Here is an 18,722-nt window from a genome sequence, read left to right as displayed (position 1 = left end):
TTTACAATTTTCTCGTTAATCGTGAATCGTGTTACACTGGCGAAGCCCTCAAAGCTTACAAGAGCCTGGAAGCTTATAAATATTTTGCTGCAGGATGGATATCCCAACTATACCTCTGGAAGGTACAGAAGAAAAATGCCTACTTGATAACCTCACGGGTAAGTGGCATTAAGACGTTTATCATAAAGAGACTATGCAGGACGTTTTATCGTAAGAATGTTCGAAATTTAAACTCGGTTCCAGATAATGACAGGGCTGTAAATATGTATGTTTTTGTCTGAAAAACAGTAAATCAAAAAAGCTGCGCACATTTGCGCAGCTGGGGCGGCACGGTGGTGTAGTGGTTAGCGCTGTCGCCTCACAGCAAGAAGGTCCTGGGTTCGAGCCCTGGGGCCGGCGAGGGCCTTTCTGTGTGGAGTTTGCATGTTCTCCCCGTGTCCGCGTGGGTTTCCTCCGGGTGCTCCGGTTTCCCCCACAGTCCAAAGACATGCAGGTTAGGTTAACTGGTGACTCTAAATTGACCGTAGGTGTGAATGTGAGTGTGAATGGTTGTCTGTGTCTATGTGTCAGCCCTGTGATGACCTGGCGACTTGTCCAGGGTGTACCCCGCCTTTCGCCCGTGGTCGGCTGGGATGGGCTCCAGCTTGCCTGCGACCCTGTAGAAGGATGAAGCGGCTAGAGATAATGAGATGAGAGATGAGATTTGCGCAGCTTCCGCAAAAACGTGGGCAACTTTCTGATTTACTGTTTTCTTCTCATACTTCCTATTTTTCATGGACTGTAACGGCATTTGCTTATTTAGTAATTTTAATACAGAATTTACTCTGATGAAATTATTCAGACACTCCAACGCCCCCCCCTAAAAAAAAAAAATTGGGGGTCTGCGCGGTGACTCAGCCGTGGAAAAGGCGCATCCGCCGTTTGCATCCCTGTTTAAACTCATAGGTTAACCGACTTTAACTGGCTAATGAGGCTCGGTGGTTGGTCAAGATTTTTTTTAGTTTTCGTCATCCCTACTATGGATTGGCCTTTCAAAGGCATATATGAGCCAAAAAGATAAAACATTGTCATAGACTAGGCCAGGGTAGTAAGGCTAGGCATAGCCATTTTAAACGTTACAGACTGTCTAGTTTCTAAGTATGCAGTTATCATTCAATCCGAAAATCAACTTAACAGATGTACCAGGAGTATTGAATTAGAAGATTACACCTACCTGATATGAAGTGTTCACTACAAATTCGGCTGGTAGAACTGGGGTTCCAGTTTTCTCTTTGCACAGCGGACACCCATTTTGCGTGTCTCTCCTCGGGAATCTATAAAATGACAGGCCCTCCTTTTGGCCCTGTCTATTAGTACAACCAAATGCTGAACAAGATACCGTCGGGGGCAGGCCAATGTGCCCGCATTGACGCGGCAAGCACGCGGTATCGACGCGGTACGTACCGCATCTGTTTTGAACTGAGCTGCAATGTACCCAAACGACCACCAGGTAGCACTTGGGAGCACTCGCCCCAGATAGCAAAATCCTCCGGCCCCCCTCTACTCACGGGGTAGCCTATTTGCATATGAATAGCAGCGAAACTCCTGCATCAATGGGTAGCCTATTTGCATATGAATAGCAGCGAAACCGCGCGTGGTCCGAGAATTGCCTGGCTTGCCTCGAATTTCCTCACTCAGTATTGGATGAAAACACTACTTTTAAACCAAAGAAATCACTCGTGATTGGTTGGCAGATGCCACTAGGCCTAGGCTATTGGTTACCCTGGGTCATCATAACCACAACCTATATATATATATATATATATATATATATATATATATATATATATATGTTGTGGTTATGATTAGCTATGATGCTGTATATTCATGTCATTGTTATCCTATCAATGACACACATTTATTGAGGAAGGAAAATTTGCAAGGAACGTTGTATCAAACAAGAGCTTTATTTTCAAAATCAGAGTAAGTACAAGACGTTAAAAAATAAACAAAATGGCAGCATTCAGTCAAAGACAAACAATAGTTGCCTATACATTCTCTAGTGCAAGAGAGATGTGCAGGATACAAAACTAAACAAAAGCAAATAAGCACCGTATTTTAGTCCTACAGCTCCATGAAGTGCATGCTTGCGGTCTCTGAGCTGTGGGGAGCAGGCGGCATTGGACCGACATGCAGTCGTCTGTGGTGGGTTGCCCTGTACTTTGGATCTGCCTCAAGCCTTGATTGCAGCGTACCGGTAGCACATATGGCCCTTTTCCACTACCCTTTTTCAGCTCACTTCAGCTCACTTCAGCCCGACACGGCTCGCGTTTCGACTACCTTAAAACAGCACGACTCAGCTCGCTTCAGCCCTGCTTAGCCCCCAAAACTCGCACGGTTTTGGAGTGGGGCTGAAGCGAGCCAACCCGAGCTGAGTGAGGCTGGGGGCGTGAGCAGACACTCCCCTGTGCACTGATTGGTGAGGAGGAGTGTCCTCACATGCCCCGCGAGCACGCTGAGATCTGTAAACCCGGAAGAAGGAGAATTACGAATTACGAGAATTTCTGAAGCCTTATGCGCCTCGTCTCATCTATACGCTCTTGCCAGTATCTGTTGGCGTTGTCGGTGACAACAAGCCACAGCACCAAGACCAGCAACACTAACGACACCATGTCCTCCATGTTTATTGTTTACTATCCAGGCTGTGAGACTACCGCTTAAAAGATCACTGATGTCACTGTTTGCGCCGCTTAACGACATCACGTGACGTCCACCCACTTTCGCTAACTCCACCCAATGTGTCCACCCACTTCCAGCCAGCATGGTTCAGCACGGTTGTAGTCGAAATGCAACTCCAACAGCCCCGCTCAGCTCGACTCAGCCCAACTCAGCACGGCATGGCTCAGCCGCGTTTGTAGTGGAAAAGCGGCAATAGTTCGCTGAGCTCCGGGTTACGGGACGGCGGAGGCTTAACGATCCACCCAGACACCCCATCCACCACCCCATTTTCCTCATCCAACATCAGGTCTACGGTAGCACACTGCCATACATCCATCTCGTCCATAGCAAGGACACCTCGTCTCGCGTCAAACAGCTGTAAAAACGATCGATAAAGAGAATAAGTACTGAGCAATGCACTGCGTATGGACACAACACATGAAAAACACTGAAAAAAAAAGTCACATTGACCAAAACTGAAAAATCTTACCCTCTTTCTTCTGGAGCGACTACGAGCCGGCTACTTCATTGCTTCCGCCTGCAACGAAAGATCAGGCTGCTGGTATCTGTAGCTCCTGCGTAAGGTTTCGTAATACGTCTTGCAGGCAGCTAGAAAAACAAATGAGAGTACGATTAACAACGTAGCAGTACGCTAAGCTTAATAAGGGAAAGGAAGAAGGGAAGTGTAAGCAGAGAAAGGACAGTATAGGCTACCATAATATTTAGTGAAATAGTTGTTACTTACACACAATGTTGTCTTTGTCAGCATCATGAAGATTTGGATTTGTCGACAAAGCCCGCACTAAATAGCTTGTCACGGCTTCGTTATGAGGCAAAGTTAGTCTGTGAAAACAAGATGGCTACAGTTAGGATCAGGCTAGGATCTGCATCTATTAACATATCTCATACAGAATGAAAGCATATTCTTTAAATCTTACCCTTGCGCCGGCTCGTATCGCCTAGTGTTTGTCTCAGAGTTGTGAAGACGGCGTACTGTTTCCTATGAAAAGAACAAAACAACGTTTTTAAGTCACTTGTCCCTCATAGCTAGCTACTGGCTACTTTTAGCTTGGGCTAGCTGCTATGCTTACTTTTAGGCTATTTAGCTTAGCTAGCAGACACCGGACAAATTCTTACCGCAATCATGGGACTCTGCACCCGTCTTTTCTTCCTGGAGTTTGCGTTTTCCCCAAAGTTACATCCCTCCAAAGCAGTCAATCTGTCTTCCACGGTGTTGAATCTGTCGTCCATAGAGTTGAATCTGTTGGTTACGAACGTAGTCAGCTCTGCAATCTGACGAGACAACCCACTGAGAGCAGACAGCAGTTTTCTCTCATCGATCTGCGGACTTCCTGACACAGGTCCATCGCGTCCAGACACAGGAGTCGACGGAGAGTAGAACGCGAGGCGCCGTCCAGCCATTGAAGATCACCAAGCAGCAAAAATCCCAGAAACCAAGAGAAAGTTCCGGAGCACATGAAAACTACGGTACCTGGTAAGCTACGGTACACCTGTTTATACTGTATGAGCCACGCCCATGACCGCCTGGTCCTGGTCCAATCACATGCGAGGTTATTGTTATACGGTACATGCTCGCATGTTTGTGATATAAACCATTTTGGATATTTTTGAATATAGAAGTATGAAGTTCCTGCTTACTGACTGAATTAAATAATTCAATTATAAGTAATTTCAAGATTCCCCTGAAATAAACACAGAGGCCACAGATTAGGCTTCTTTTAACAGCAGTTTGAGATGCATATGATTTTTTTAAACTATACTTTCACAATCTTTTCATACTCAAATGGTCATGTTAACGATGGCCTATTCACAGTGTTCAAACTATGCCGATATTTTCGGGGGGTCCCTTTTTTTCCCTTGGGGGGGGGGTGCTTGCGCTTGTCTCAGAGTGCGGCTCTCCAAACACATGAGAAGCCTATCTTACGCACATATCACGCGGACTCCACACCTCCACACACGCATCGCGTCTGAAGTCATAACTCATCAGGGGAAATCATGTCCACATTGGCATGTTCAAAAAACAACCTCGCATCAACAATGATATCAACGGGAACATTACCAATGGTAACAATGGGAAAATTCTGGGGACACAAACTAGTAGAAAGGAAGTGTGTTGGCACTGTTGGCACACTTCCTTTCTACTAGTTTGTGTCCCCAACCTGGCAGCAGCAGTCGTTGTCATATCGGTTTATTTTATCTTTGATGTGAACACAACACTTCGGATATGCAAATGCTTCCCGTTACACACGATTGCTATGTCAATAAACATCATTTTGCCAATATTTTAGAGACCCCCCCAACATTTCCCAAATCATGTTTTCAAAGGATCTCATGTCTGTTTCAGGGGATCTCGGATCCCCCGTGTACCCCCGTAGTTCGAACGGTGCCTATTCACTCTGCCATGGACATATTCATGCACTGACTGTGGTCATTTGACTGGTCTCATACTAAAATGGCCATGCTAATGATGGCCTATTCACTCTGACATGGACATATTCATGCACTGAGTTTGAGGTGTCGAATGTGGGCATTTGCATGCATTGTAATTTATTGCATGGATATGAATTTAAATGTGTGTTTTACATTTGCATAGGATGAGTATGTGACTGAAGAGGGGGAAAGCCTTGCTGAGGAGCAGAGTGAAGCCTGTCCAGACATACAAGATGGAGAGGGGCATGGAAGTGATCAGTCCAGAAGTGAAAAACCAGAAGACTTGATGAAATTTCTGGCCATGATGCTTTTGTCATGGCAATCAGCCTTCAAGATTTCTGATAACGCCATCACATCGCTTCTTCTGTGCATCAAACAGTTTGTGTGGATACTTGGAAATGTTCTCTGTGTTAATTCCCTCACTGCCTTTTCCATCAATATTCCAGCAATATACAGGTTTTGTACTGTTGCTATTATTGATAGACATATACCCTTGGCTGCTACTTTCACAGTACACTGTTGAAACACATTATTGTTGCATTCATGTCTTTGTTATTTTTAGTACTAGTAAAAGTTTTTCATCTCACTGTGTACTATGTATGGCTTAAATGACAATAAACCTTCTTGACTTGACTTGTGTGCAGCAACTCAGTTTTAAAAAGCTTACAATTCTACAATTCTTACAATTAAGTTAATACCTTTTAGTAAAATGTTACCTGGGAACTCCCCCTGCTATCCTGATTTGCATTTGTATAGCCTTCCCTAGGCTTAGGGGAAGGGGGGTCATGGGGGACAACTGCCAAAGCAAGTTACACGTCCATTTCCGACAATTCACGGCAGTTTTCAGTGTTGCCTGCAAATTGCTGTAAATTGTCATAAACCTGAAATTCCACAGAAATCTACAGTCCCGTTTGCTCCCATAAATCCCACTTTTCATGCAGTGTCATTTCTGCCGCGCATTAAGCTGGAATGCTGAGAAATTAAATGAAACGTCACTGCATGATAACTAGGCTATGTGTTTAAATTCCACTTGTGCAAAAATGCTCAGCCTTCGTCCCAACAGTTTAGTAGCCTATCTTAACTTTTGTCATTAGATGCGTAAAATAGCGTAAACTATAAACCAAGTTTCACTAGTTCGCCCTTGAGTGCTTGGTGTACAGTAAGCATGTTTGGCATGTCAGCTGGCCTCGGTACCTGGATGCTTTCAGCGGAGATCATACGGGATGAGATCCGCTTCACACACCCCCTATAGAGGAATTGCAGCTGGGTGCTCTAGTGAAATGGAGGAGAAGGGGGAGGTGGTGGGACAATTCGAGAAGCCTTCGCGCATGACAGGTGAAAGGAGCAGGAGGGATTAAATCTCCGGGAAGGCGGGAGCAGGTAATGACAGCTGTCAATCACTCCGCAGGCTTCCTCCCGAACTACGTTTATACAAACAACATTTATTTTAAATACCGAAATCACGCACAGCCACTTCACCTCTCTAACTTAAATCCTGGAAGTGTGCTAGAGAATACTGTGCAGTTTAATGATCTCGTTATCAGCTGAATCGGCATGCGCTAGAATATTAATGTTATAAATTAAGTTGGGATATTTATTAATAACTAACATAACCAGACGAACTGTCTTCACCTACAAAACAACAGCAGTGTCTGTACAAAAAATTAAGTGACGGGGCATGCCAAACAAACTGTGCAATTGCAATTTTTTTTTTTTTTTTACAGCTGCATGGAGGAAAGGAGGTGAGAGGAGAAATTGGCGCATCTGCTCAAGTTTGTGGCGTGCAATTATCAACTCGTATGCGTTCAATTGTTTCTGTTATTAGTTAGCAGTAGAGGTAATTTGCTATCACCAAATCGCCGATTATCAACGAAAGGAGAGGGAGAGATGGCGGGCGCACATGTTTTGGCGGCCACTGACAAAGCCTACTTCAGTGTTATGCTGCCCCCATGGCTGCAAGTTGTAACTGCACCCTTACCGCAGTTTACCGCGAGGGCCCCTACCGTTCTGCGGCAGACAGGCGAGCATTCTGAGTATGTCACTACCATATAACCAACCATTCTCGAAAGATCTACTTCCACACACTTGATAATTAGAACGGGTTCGTCTAAGTTCTATGCACGACCTTGCCGTCCAAAATGACGGATAACGAATATCACGTGACCTCGTGACGTCACGTGCACGCTCTCTATACAGTGCAGATGATCAGCCAGTATGTGTTGTTTGCTCTGACTGTACCTGCCCCAAAGGCTACCATCAGACAAAATACAGGTGTAATAAGTATGAAGTAGGCCTGTGTCCTGTTCCTTACAATGAGAAGTACAATATGCTGAAAATCTCGTGTCACCTGGATATATTCTTACACTTTAGGCCTCTGCAGGCAAAAGCCTACCATTTACAAGCGTTTGTCACTATATGGCACCATATTAACCATAAGGTACACTGTTGGTTTACGATGTATTGTTTTGGGATGGCGTGTGAATGTTATGAAATAAGTTTTTATCTATTTATCGAAAATACTCTGAATTTCATGAAAAAAAAAATCCAAATTCAAGATGGACACCACCCTGTGAGATCACAATATGCAAATCCCAACATAAACTTTGGGTCATCCTCAATATTTCTCTCATTTACAGTTTACTCTATCTGTTATCACTTTCAAGGCACAGCCTTTTGAAATTTAGATGCCAACATTCAGCATTTTTTTGAAATACCTACCACCTAAAGGGTTAAGACTCACCAAAAACCCTGTCTCAAGCCTGCAATTGTAAGATTTTGTTCCTTTGTAGGATAAATAATTAAAGTATTTATTCTTGACCAAGAAGGCAGCAATTTATTTTGTGACAAAATTGTATTATTGATTGTAAGGCTTAATAATTGTAAAGGATTTATTTCTGTTCAGTTAAAATGACCTTCTGTCTCAGCTAGACATTGTTTAAAAATCCCATTCAGAACATTTTGTTTATATTTTGATATGAAATGTGTATTATTGATCAGAGATGTGTCTGGACGGCGCCAAGGTCTGCAATGATGTCAGACACACCCACACACACGCACAGCTGCATATCCAACGTGTATTTGGGATTGAAAGTTAGATTTAAAGCCATGATTTAAGTTAGTTTTATAGCTTCACGTGATTTAGATTTAACCAGTCTCTTCAGTGTTGAATTTGATTGAATGTTAGATTTAAAGCTGCATTAAGTGATTCATGTTAGTTTTATAGATCTATATTAAGCCTTATTGCTGCACAAAAAGTGTTAAGACTTTATTTTAGAGCTTTTTAAGATCCTTTATTATTTTGGACTATTGCATATACTATGGCAGTGATTTTAAACTGTTCCTGTGTAGCCTGACCTTCGTCCAGTGGAAAAGAACACTTCTTTAGACCAAACATCGTCTTTGTTTAAAAACATTGTCGTAAAAACATCTCGCGCGCTTTGACGTGCGTAAATGAAATTGCTGAAATATTGTTTTGCTTATGATTGAAGGTTTCATTCACACACACACACACACACACACACACACACACACACACACACACACACACACACACATATATATATGGAATTAAGATGTGATTTGCTGACCTAGCACAAGACATTCACACATCACACACATTCATGCACACACACACACACACACACACACACACACACACACACACACACGGATATCAAACAGTGATGTCATTTACACACAGATAACACTCACATATCATAACCCTCTGTATTCTTGTCTAATTGGGGGAACTTGCGAATAAAGACGTGAACTACATTGGGGTTCCTGTCTTTCTTTGCGACTAACCCCCAGACGTCTGGGTGGCACGAGGGCATTGGTCTCGAGAAGTAAGTTGACCGTTCTGACTGGGAGAACCCTAACAATTTGGTGGCCCGTACAGGGATACTTCCAATCAGGTAAGGGGTCTCTTTTAATTGATTAGTTGTGGGGGACTTCCGCCTGGTTGGTAGTATCAGAAAAAAACCCAGTTGTTTACCGTTCTGACTGGGAGAACCCTAACAATTTGGTGGCCCGTACGGGGATATTTCCAGTCAGGTAAGGGGTCTCTTTTAATTGATTAGTTGGGGGGGGACTTCCGCCTGGTTGGTAGTATCAGAAAAAAACCCAGTTTATTGTTTTGGTTATCCTCGTGTAGAGGCACGGGATGATGTTATTGGTAATCCTCGTGTAGAGGCACGGGACGATGTTTTTATTTGGTGATCCTCGTAGATTTTGTTTACGGGATGTTTTTATTTGGTGATCCTCGTAGATTTTGTTTACGGGACGATTTTATTTGGTGATCCTCGTGGAAGAGCCACGGGAAGATTGGTTATCCTCGTGAATAAGCTGTCACGGGAAGAGCGCGCTTTATGACCCATAAACCCATAATAATTAATCTCGAGACTGATTCCTTCATGCCACCATGGGGGGAAAATTGTATTGTATTAAGGTACCCAGACCCTGAGAAAAACCCACGGGATTGGATGAATCGCTGTGGTTTCGCATTCTACACAAATTCTAGACAATTTGGCCAGCTCAGTTTTGATTTATCCTCATTCAGGTATTTGCAATCTCTAGGAGCTGTGTAATGTATATTCTATTTTTTAATGGCATTACTGGATATGCACAAAATAATGAAACAACAAGTCAGTACTCTGGACATGAACAGTCAGAACTGTGTTCCTGGTGTGCATAAATGTCAAACCTTTGGTCAATCAAACCTGTATAACCAACTTCCAAAATCCTCATTTCCCTTATAAAATCCTTATAAGATGCAAATTAAAATAATTTACCTAAAATTTGAATGATAATTAACAATGATATATCCCAGTTACTTTTTATTCAATATTAATAACAATAAACCTTAAGAATGAATACAAAAGTAGTTAAAACTAAGACAGAAGTACGTGATGGCAAAATTGTGACATGTTAATAACATCAGAACTCCAGTTCCCATAATGCTTGTTAGCTAGGCATGCGCACTAGATGGGAGAGAAGCAGGAAATGTTTTGTATGCCTGGACACGCTGCTGTCCAGTGTAACGTAATAAAACACAAGTTTATTCAACACGCCTCATCTGTTCATCACCTACAATAGAACAGATATGGAAAAAGTGTAATAAAAGGCATCAAATATATTTACCCTACTTGTGAATGGAAATGCCGAAAAGTTTAATGTTTAACCTTGATCTAAAACATTTTAAAACTGATCGTGTAGTGGTATTTTTATTAATCATATGTAATTCTAACCTTTAAATATCCAATACTCCTGTTTCTGACGCGTTTTAGCGAGACATGTGTCTGGGAAACATGCAATTAGTTCAACAGCGAGCTAACCCGCTCTTTACTTCATTTTTGACATGTTTTGAATAATTGATAAATATAATATTTTAAATAATTGTTCTGTCTCTACAGTCTCGGTCTCTTTTCTGTCTCTGTCTGGGAGATAAGGGCTCCCAGACTGAACTCGTTACAGATAGCTATAATATAAACAACCAACCCATGCAAGAACAGCAGACAGGGACACACAAAGTGCACTTGGCACTTTCTCACACAATAATAAATTTAACAAGTAATCTCTTTTATATTACTAGGTAAATTCCATATACATAAAGTCAAAATGTCCAAGATAACCAATTCTCATTCCCATTAATACTGTTAATTGAATTAAAAATGTATTTTGAGTCTCTGTCACATATCGAATCCAACAAGGAGTGCTTATCAGCTATTCAATTTTATTCAAATCACATTCAGTGAAATTGTTTGTCATTTCAATTTGCCCCTTATGAGGCTAAGCTTAAACATGTTCCTCCTAATTTCGAACTATTGATATGAAATGTTCTGATTAACTGTTTGCCGAGTTTTAAACCTCCATACTTTTGCCTTTAAAAACCACAGAGGATATGGAATGGATAGGCTTTTAATGTATTTAGTTAACCATAATTTTTTCAGCAAGAAACAGAGTTAACAAACATTTACTTGATGCTAGGGTTCTCCCAGTCAGAACGGTAAACAACTGTTTTTTTTTCTGATACTACCAACCAGGCGGAAGTCCCCCCCCAACTAATCAATTAAAAGAGACCCCTTACCTGATTGGAAGTATCCCCGTACAGGCCACCAAATTGTTAGGGTTCTCCCAGTCAGAATGGTCAACTTACTTCTCGAGACCAATGCCCTCGTGCCACCCAGACGTCTGGGGGTTAGTCGCAAAGAAAGACAGGAACCCCAATGTAGTTCACATCTTTATTCGCAAGTTCCCCCAATTAGACAAGAATACAGAGGGTTATGATATGTGAGTGTTATCTGTGTGTAAATGACATCACTGTTTGATATCCATGTGTGTGTGTGCATGAATGTGTGTGATGTGTGAATGTCTTGTGCTAGGTCAGCAAATCACATCTTAATTCCATATGTATGTATGTATGTGTGTGTGTGTGTGTGTGTGTGTGTGTGTGTGTGTGTGGGTGTGTGAATGAAACCTTCAATCATAAGCAAAACAATATTTCAGCAATTCAGCAATTTCATTTACGCACGTCAAAGCGCGCGAGATGTTTTTACGACAATGTTTTTAAACAAAGACGATGTTTGGTCTAAAGAAGTGTTCTTTTCCACTGGACGAAGGTCAGGCTACACAGGAACAGTTTAAAATCACTGCCATAGTATATGCAATAGTCCAAAATAATAAAGGATCTTAAAAAGCTCTAAAATATAAAGTCTTAACACTTTGTGCAGCAATAAGGCTTAATATAGATCTATAAAACTAACATGAATCACTTAATGCAGCTTTAAATCTAACATTCAATCAAATTCAACACTGAAGAGACTGGTTAAATCTAAATCACGTGTAGCTATAAAACTAACTTAAATCATGGCTTTAAATCTAACTTTCAATCCCAAATACACGTTGGATATGCAGCTGTGCGTGTGTGTGGGTGTGTCTGACATCATTGCAGACCTTGGCGCCGTCCAGACACATCTCTGATCAATAATACACATCTCATCTCATCATCTCTAGCCGCTTTATCCTTCTACAGGGTCGCAGGCAAGCTGGAGCCTATCCCAGCTGACTACGGGCGAAAGGCGGGGTACACCCCGGACAAGTCGCCAGGTCATCACAGGGCTGACACATAGACACAGACAACTATTCACACTCACATTCACACCTACGGTCAATTTAGAGTCGCCAGTTAACCTAACCTGCATGTCTTTGGACTGTGGGGGAAACCGGAGCACCCGGAGGAAACCCACGCGGACACGGGGAGAACATGCAAACTCCACACAGAAAGGCCCTCGCCGGCCCCGGGGCTCGAACCCAGGACCTTCTTGCTGTGAGGCGACAGCGCTAACCACTACACCACCGTGCCGCCCCAATAATACACATTTCGTATCAAAATGAACAAAATGTTCTGAATGGGATTTTTAAACAATGTCTAGCTGAGACAGAAGGTCATTTTAACTGAACAGAAATAAATCCTTTACAATTATTAAGCCTTACAATCAAGAACACAATTTTGTCACAAAATAAATTGCTGCCTTCTTGGTCAAGAATAAATACTTACAATTATTTATCCTACAAAGGAATAAAATCTTACAGCAATGATTTTGATAACCGTGACCCAGCTGTAATTGCACTTAAGCCTTCAGAGTTATTGTATTCCTCACAAGCAGCCGTGGTTGAAACGCTCCCAGACAGGTGCTACATTTAGGCCAAGTTTACATTAGACCGTATCTGTCTCGTTTTCTTCGCGGATGCACTGTCCGTTTACATTAAAACGCCTGGAAACGCCGGGAAACGGGAATCCGCCAGGGTCCACGTATTCAATCCAGATCGTGTCTGATCCGGTGCTGTGTAAACATTGAGAATACGCGGATACGCTGTGCTGAGCTCTAGCTGGCGTCGTCATTGGACAACGTCACTGTGACATCCACCTTCCTGATTCGCTGGCGTTGGTCATGTGACGCGACTGCTGAAAAATGGCGCGGACTTCCGCCTTGTATCACCTTTCATTAAAAGAGTATAAAAGTATGAAAATACTGCAAATACTGATGCAAATACTGCCCATTGTGTAGTTATGATTGTCTTTAGGCTTGCCATCCTTCCACTTGCAAGTGTTAAGTGATATGCGCTGGGATCACACACACAGCGGCTCAGTCCCAAAAACACTGCTAGTGTGCTTCACTCGCGCGCTGTGTGAGCTGCGCAGGGCCGGAGTGCGCACCCTCCTGAGGGCACTCGCTGTTCAGGGCGGAGTGATTTGGAGCGCAGGATGCCTGCAGAGCCGAGCGTATCTGTGTATTGGTGTTACTGTGTGCACGCTAATCGTTTTAAAAACGGTAATCTGATGATCCGCTGATACGGTCTAATGTAAACCCCACCATAGTCCTATTGCAATTGACATCCATTATGGTAAAGAGTCCCTTCTACATTTGTCATTTTAAAAACCACATTATTTAAAATTACCTTGTTTCTCTGGACAATCAGGTCAGTGCTTGTGGTACGATACACTGTTTAGGGACAAAAAAAGGAAAGTTATGAGAATAAAGAAAACATCACTTTACATTAAATATAAGAAACATCTTGGGAGACAATGCTGCTGTACATACAGACAGAAGTAGTTTTATATTTAAGTTATTGCTTTTTGGCAATTGGCACAAACCTTCTGATTGAATTACGCTTTAATTGTTGTCATTACTAGCAGTATCTGAAAAACTAGGCCAAATAGTAGGTAGTTTAGGGACAAAAAGGTTTAGGGACAAAAAAGGCAAAGTCATTACTAGCAGTATCTGAAAAAGTAAATATTTATTGGTGCATTTATACCATGGCACATTTCACCCTCCACAGATAACAGCATCCTGTGAGATAATATTACCATATTGCATAACATGAAACGACAATAAAATCAATCATTGTTCAATCGACCAATTTGGGCATGCGCGCACACGTTTGAAAGTAGACTAAAGCCCACTGCACACTACGTCCGGTAATACGGCTGCGGGAACTAAGGGAAATCATTCATTGTCTACAGAGATCCGCAATCCGTGTGTGATTTGGGTCAGAACAGATAGAACGGTATGGAAGAAATTCCGCATCCGAGGCTCTCCGAATGAGTTAAAAAAGAAATTGAACTCCTCCGAAAAATCCTGCATGGTAGAGTGGTGTTGCTATGGTGATGATAAACAAATGTCATGTTTCCGGCCGAAGGTAACAATGCAGTTAAGAAATAACATTTTAAATGTTATAAACCATACAACACGGCGATAATTTCCAAACGTGATCCAGACCACCAAAACATCTCATCTCATCATCTCGAGCCGCTTTATCCTGTTCTACAGGGTCGCAGGCAAGCTGGAGCCTATCCCAGCTGACTACGGGCGAAAGGCGGGGTACACCCTGGACAAGTCGCCAGGTATGAAAATATACAAGTTTGGCCGGATTGAAACATGGCAGGCAGAGTAGATTACCACAGACCATGGAGCAACCTGCTCTGACTAGACTTCCCGCCTTGCGGTGGATACCTTAGCTATCAACAAACTTAAGGCACGTTTACAAACGTTTCCCAACAGAAAATAGCTGACTACTGCGTTAAGTTGCAGTGTAAAAGTATAAAATACTGATTTACTATCCATGTCATGTTAACCGACTGCTTATGGGAATAATTTTCCAGACGGAAATTAGCTAGATAGCTAACTGAACTAGCCACAGACTGTATTGTATACAGTCGTTGGAACTCGCCCTTTAACGAGGCCGGGCAAACATTAACGTTTTAACGTACTGCACACTGACTCATAACTACCAGCATACTACTACATTTCTAAGTTTATTAATGCTACCTCCTTTCATTTAACACCAAAGTGATAAAACACCAAAGTGACTTACCTGAAAAAAATATATATATATATATGGTTGGCTGAGTACGCTGCTCTCACTCAGTCAAATGCGCTGAAGGCTGCCAACCGCTTAAGACCCGAAGAAGATCTCGCACATGCGTGCTGACACACAGAGGTAGAGAAGATGCATGGGGTATTCCAAGTTTAGAGGATGCGCACACGTTTAGGAATATGTTCTCTCGTTGTCGATTAGGGACCGGGAACATATGTAAATAAATAGGTTAGTCATTTGATACCCATGCAAATGTAACCCACTAGGTGCTACAAGGTTCAGAATATATGGACCAGGACTAGATTTGTAGTGGGAGGGTTGGAAAAAAAAAAAAAGAGAGAGAATGAGGACAGACACAATAGGTAAATAGAGCCACGAGGTACGTTTAAGATAAATTTACTGTACCAAAATATATATATATATATATATATATATATATATATAAAATAAAATTCAGTGCAATAAATCACTGGGTACTCAATATTCCACAGTATTCACAATCTTTCAACAAAAAACAAACTAACTTAAAGTGTCCATATGGAGTGTAATGTTCCGTTAATGTCCTTGTCGATATCTGTCAGCGCGCTCAAGTCAAAAGTGTTTATGTCAAGTCAGGGGGATATCAAAAAGTCAGGTATGCGGGGGTCCTACTACACTGATACATAAGTGAAAGCGAAGAAGGGATGTGGTGTCCTCTTCGGTCTTGGTTCCTCACTCCTCCAATTAAGGAGAGATCTCACTGGGGGCTCGCCATCTCCCATCAACAGGAGAAATCCAGATCCAGTTCTAATGATGCTCAAAAACCCAGTCTGCATGAAGACAGGACTGTTATTTATATGACATCACTAACTTCTCTCTTATGGCCATAGTCAGTATATAAATCAACACATTACTGTAACACAATAATGATTAAATTAATTATCTTTCTTAACTGTACAGTTATTTTTTTCCCAATGTAAGTATTTCCCACAATTTAATCAACCTTTTTACACATAAATTTAATCAATCATGAATTTTAGCTGTTCAACCATGAATTATGTTTAACTTAGTTGTAAATGAACATATTCATCAGTTTCATCATACCATATATCCAGAGCCGGCCCGTGGCATAGGCAATATAGGCAAATGCTAAGGGCGCTGCGTCCATCCAGGGGCGCAGAAACGGGGGGAGAAAAATTATGACTTCCACTATTCTGAAAACGAGTCAGCATTATAATGTCTTAGCCTAATTTAATTGTACAGCAAAGCATGTAGTCAGGGTGCGATTTGTCAAAAAAAGCGGGGTGGGGTGGGGTGGGGTGGGGTGTGGTGGTGGTTGTTAATCATGAAACAATAAGCGCTCAACAGTGGTTCGCCCTGTCTATAGTGTGTCTTCGGGCGCGCAAGTGCGCATCCGCACTATTCTCTGTTTTGGCCATGTAATAGCCTAAGTGTTGTTGGCTAAAGAGTGTTTTTGCATAACGTAGATAACTGACATAGATCTGTTGCTTGTTTTGAATATGGCTGCACTTGGAGCAGTCTGTCGGTGTCGTTGAGCAGTCTGGGCTGAAGTAAAGGTCTTTTATGCACCGAACACGTTTCGCAGCGAGATATTCCAATGGTGCCTGGCACGTTTTTTTTTTTTTTTTTTAATAAAACAAAGTTGCTTTGTTGATCTGTGTTCTCATTAAAATGACAGTTTAGCAGCTCATTCAAGCAACCATGTTGCGAAGAGCTTCCTGGAGGAAAATATAATAAACGCCTTGAAAACAAGAAACAATCTCAGTGCGTCAAGACTGCAGGGAAACGAAACAAGCACTCAGATGTGTTCTCTTTACCAGCGCCGGCGAGCGCAAAGTGTGCCCAGGGGCGCCAAGGGCGACCAAAACCCCACCAAAAAGGAGGGATGGAGTTATTGAATGGAGATGTTACCAAGTGCATCAGTGGTGTACAGTGTTTTCAACCACTGTGCTGCCGAACTCTAGTACCGCGGAACACTAGTGTGCCGTGAGAGATCACCAAGTGTACCGTGGAAAATTATAGAATGACTGTATATTGTAAATATTGGCAACAGCGTTTTAGTTTCAGTCAACATTTTCTATTGGTGATGTGCCTTGAGATTTTTTCATTGAAAAAAGTGCGCCCTGGCTCATGAAAGGTTGAAAACCTTTTTTACAACACCTCTGATGCGGCTGGGGATGTAGAAATACGCGCTCCTTACCTCTGCTGTTACATTACCTGTGACAGTAGCTTCTGCTGAAAGAAGCTTTTCAAAATTAAAACTGCTGAAGACATACTTAAGGTCAACAATCAGTCAAGAACGTCTGAATGGGCTTGCTCTGATGAGCATAAGAGATCTCAAGAGAAATATCATTTGATGATATTATCAAGGAATTTGCCATTAGGAAGACCAGACGAGTCCCATTGTAATGTTACTTCAATAACAAAGTACCCATAATAGCACTTTTGTTTGAAAATACAGCCCACTGATGTCCTAACAGGGTGCTTAAGTTTGCACAATTTAGAATTGTAGAATTTTTTATTCATTTAATTTGTTAATTCTTCAGAGATGACTTAACTTTTAATAGCAAAAAAGAAACTAAAAATAATTTCTTGTTTATTGTCCATGCACTATACTTTGAACAGGGTGCAGAAGAGTTTTTGCCCATTATATGGAGATATGTATTGAATTTGTGTGGTCATTTTACTTTGTGACACTTTATGTGAATAATGATAACAATAATAACAATAATGAAAAAGATAAAAATGACTTCTTGTTTATTGTCTATGCACCGTACATTGTTTAATAGTAATAGAATAGAGTGATTAGATTAAAGTGTTATTTAGATGTTATTAGAGGGTTTTTTTTCTGGGGGGCGCCAAAACTCAATCTCGCCTAGGGCAGCCAAAGACCTAGAGCCGGCCCTGCTTGTATCATACAGCATCTCTCAATATAACCACACACAGCATCAAAATAAACATTATACCTTACTTCTTTTAAGTTATCAGAGCAAGAATATGCAGTTTTACCTCTTAAAGTTAACAGAAACAGTGAACAGTAATGATAAGCCAAGTTCAAGTATTCATGGAGCAAAGCCGCATTTTTCTGCGCCTCTCCCATCAACTCACTGTGGGGCTAATACAGTGCGCATGCGCGAGCGCTAATTCACTCGGCAACTCGCCAAGACGACGCTGCCAAAAGTCGGGCCTCCTCCTCGCTCCCGGATCCCCGCACACCCCCGCTGCCTCAGCTCAGTATTCTCTAATGGACAGTCAGTGTTAATAACCGCTATTAGAACTCTCTCTGTATTTCTCACCGCTCCGCTCACTGCTGCTTTCACCCGCCATGCAACTCACCTGACTTCTGTGTGAAGAGGGCGGGACTTGTTCCCTCTTGACCAATCATAATTGTCCACTCTATGAAATGCGACGGGCACGGTGGTGTAGTGGTTAGCGCTGTCGCCTCACAGCAAGAAGGTCCTGGGTTCGAGCCCTGGGGCCGGCGAGGGCCTTTCTGTGTGGAGTTTGCATGTTCTCCCCGTGTCCGCGTGGGTTTCCTCTGGGTGCTCCGGTTTCACAGACCAAAGACATGCAGGTTAGGTTAACTGGTGACTCTAAATTGAGCGTAGGTGTGAGTGTGAATGGTTGTCTGTGTCTATGTGTCAGCCCTGTGATGACCTGGCGACTTGTCCAGGGTGTACCCCGCCTTTCGCCCGTAG

Source organism: Neoarius graeffei, chromosome 22 (genome assembly GCF_027579695.1).
Source record: "Neoarius graeffei isolate fNeoGra1 chromosome 22, fNeoGra1.pri, whole genome shotgun sequence".
NCBI classification, from domain to species: Eukaryota; Metazoa; Chordata; class Actinopteri; order Siluriformes; family Ariidae; genus Neoarius; species Neoarius graeffei.
The sequence above is the reverse complement of the archived record's forward strand: the minus strand, read 5'-3'. Positions refer to the sequence as shown.